The sequence below is a fragment of the Adiantum capillus-veneris genome, chromosome 12, assembly GCF_014529385.1.
Source record: "Adiantum capillus-veneris isolate H3 chromosome 12, ASM1452938v2, whole genome shotgun sequence".
NCBI classification, from domain to species: domain Eukaryota; kingdom Viridiplantae; phylum Streptophyta; class Polypodiopsida; order Polypodiales; family Pteridaceae; genus Adiantum; species Adiantum capillus-veneris.
Window position 1 is genome coordinate 40,592,486 of NC_140942.1, and position 3,337 is coordinate 40,595,822.

Here is a 3,337-nt window from a genome sequence, read left to right on the forward strand (position 1 = left end):
TGTGTTAGTGAGAGAGAGAGTTTGAGAAATCAATTTTTACAGCAGTGGTATTGTGTGCAGAGCTTTCTGTGTGTGCTTGCTTAAAGCTTTATGTTTTTTTTTTTGCTTTAGTTAGAGAGAGCACGCATACACGATGGCTTTGTTCAAAAATAGTGCGAGAGGTGCGGCCAATAGCGCAGGCGAAGAAGGCGTCCCTGTTAAGAGGAGGGGGCGTCCTCGAATGACCGCAGAGGAGAGGTCCGCAAACGAGTTGAAGAGGCCGAAAAAGTTAATGGAGGCGAGTGTGACAATCTTCGTGAGAGGGGAGGACATAGATACATGTCTTCTTCCACGCATTAACGAATTCTTGCAGAAGGAGACATTAGCGGGGATGTGCGCAGTGGAAAGAGGCGGCAGTGTATTCCATTTGCATTTTCAGATGGTGGTTCGTATGCTGTCGTCGTCTCTTATTGCCATCAACAAGAAGTTGAAGTCATACTTGGGTTGGGACAAGGAAGGTCCGGCAGGTGCGAACATCCTATGCAGAGCTCTAAAGCAGAAAAATATGCATACCTTCCAGGGGATGGTAGGCTACTGCATGAAGGACGAAGGTGAGCCGCACTTCCAGAATCTGACTCACAATGTCACTTGTTGATGATATCAACAAGGGCATAGAGTTGTATACCCTTTACGGTGTAGACGACCTCAAGAACAGGGTATGCTAACTCCGAACAATATTTTCGACCGTGCTACAATGTATTGGAAGTTCAAAATGCGGCACCCTCTAGGGAACTATTTCTTGTCGACCTTGCACATTATGGTGCGTACCGAAAAATACTACCCTTCATCGTCGTGGATCATTCCTTACCAAGGCCGAGGAATGTACCTGAAAAAGATCAGAGCGATGTGGCGCTACATGGCTTTTCCCTCAACCGTGACTTACCAGGACATAGTGAGCATTTTTGTGGCCGATGACTTGTACGCCAATGCACAACCACGAGCCGATTGGTTTAGGTCCCGATGGGAGGCTATAGAAAGGTTAGCATCGTATTGTTCTGCTTTCTTTTCCATGAGTTCATTGCTTTAGGTACTTGTCACTGTTTGTGATTAGCAAGGAGCTTACCGATACAACCGCATTTAAAGAGACCAACGTGAACGATCCAACAGACAATGTTGTTATCATTGATGACAGTGACGATGACGACGAGGGCACGCAGATAGGCGATGAATTCATGCCTCTCGTGCATCGCACAGAGGCAATACTTGTTGCATCTTGAAGGTTTATAATTCATAACTGTTTCTTTTCGTTGAAGCATATTTTTTTGCCGTTGGATTCTAACTTGTTGGGCTCATTCTTTGTTATGCAGATCGTAATGGAGGAGGGGGGTCATTTGAATGCTGTGGAGGCCACTGACACGCAGGACACGTTTGAGGAAGTAGAGGAAGATCTTGTTGAAAGATTGAAGGCAATCCTACTACAGATTTGGACTGAGGTCCATGGCCATGACAATGGCACCCTTAAGTTCTTCGTAAAAGAGTTTGTAGAGTCAATAAAAAACGTAGTTCAAGATTGTCAAGTAAATGTAGCGGATATCCAAGTAGCTGAACTAGAGGAGCAAATAGTGGCATTACGCAAAGAGGTTTCATCTTTAAAAGTGCAATTGAATAAACTGAATGCACTTGTGATAAGACTGAATAATGTAATCGGACGTTTCTATTCATGAATTTAATGAAATTGCTTATCCTTTTCTATCGGATGTGTAATTGTCTTTTCTGTTTACTTGTCATTACAAATGAACTTCAATTTATGCCTTACCAGTTTTTATGAATTGTTGTTTGTTATGGCGTTCCTTCATAAGGTTTTCATAAGTAAATTGAATGGAGTGTCACAAGCCCATCTCTCTCTCTCTCTCTCTCTCTCTCTCTCTCTCTCTCTCTCCTCTTTTCAAGATTCCTTGGCATCTCCAAACAAATGAATTATTTTCAAGCCTACCAGTATGTACTATCATGCAAAAAAAAGACAATTATGTTTAAATATAATGAAGCAATTCATCTCCAAAGCCTACATAACTAGCTCAAATTCTAGTTGTAGTATCTTCTATTGATAGACAATCAGTCTTCTTATGAAAAGCTACAAATTTTTTTACCTTTGGATAAATTTACTCTCACAATCAGGGGTATTTTGGGAATTTTGGAAAATTTGAAGGGCATTTTGGGAATTTATGGCAAAATATGAGGGGTATATTGGGAATTTTTGAAATTTGAAGGGTATTTTGGGAATTTCCACATATTAGAGGGGTATTTTGGTAATTTTCCCTTTGACTCGCAGTGACGACACTTTTTAATTACAGTCCACAATCGGTCCAAACCTTGTTGCAGAGCCCGCCTACCTCCATGCCACCCATGCCATTTATACAAAGTTGAATGGTGTGTGTGTGTGTGTGTGTGTGTGTGTGTGTGTGTATCAATCTATCTCTCTCTCTCTCTCTCTCTCTCTCTCTCTCTCTCTCTCTCTCTCTCTCTCTCTCTCTCTCTCTCTCGTGCGCGCCATGCGCTATCTTTCTCTCTTCTCTGCGTGTGCCACGCCTGCCTGTCGGGTGTGTGTGTGTGTGTGTGTGCGCGCCAAGGCCCCTGCGCGCCATGCGCTATCTTTCTCTCTTCTCTGCGTGTGCCACGCCTGCCTGCCGGGGGTGTGTGTGTGTGTGCGCCAAGGCCCCTGCCTTGCCAGGCCATAAGAGAGAGAGAGAGGGAGAGAGAGAGAGAGAGAAACAAAGAACCTGTTGGACGGCTCCGCGTGACACACACACACACACAGGGGCGATTCCCTGTTGGAATTCGAAAATGACCTTACAAATCATAGCAATATATATATATATATATATATATATATATATATATATATATATATATATATATATATATATATATATATATATATATATAAAAGAAGAGGAGGATGGCTGGAGGGAAAGAAGATGATTGTGTCCTCTAAGAAGGTATAGGAGTTGAAACAATTCAAAATTAAATTTTAATTAATGTATTAGTTGAAAAGATTCTGTTTTTTATAAAAAAATGTTGAAAAGATTCTGTTTTTTATAAAAAATGTTGAAAAGATTCTGTTGAAATGCAAACTTGAATGCTTTTAATAAAAAAATGGGGGGAGGGGGGGGGGTGTTTGATTTGGAGTGGTACTCTCTCTCTCTCTCTCTCTCTCTCTCTCTCCAAATCAAACACCCCCCGGGGGGGGGGGGGGGGGTGTTTGATTTGGAGTGGTACTCTCTCTCTCTCTCTCTCTCTCTCTCTCTCTCTCTCTCTCTAAATCAAACACCCCCCCCCCCCATTTTTTTATTAAAAGCAT

General features: G+C 42.2%; 1 pseudogene; it reads left to right on the plus strand.

The window, feature by feature from the left end:
* The first annotated feature begins 418 nt into the window (after positions 1-418).
* On the plus strand, positions 419-1,703 carry LOC147445626 (uncharacterized; annotated as a pseudogene).
* Positions 1,704-3,337: the final 1,634 nt, after the last annotated feature.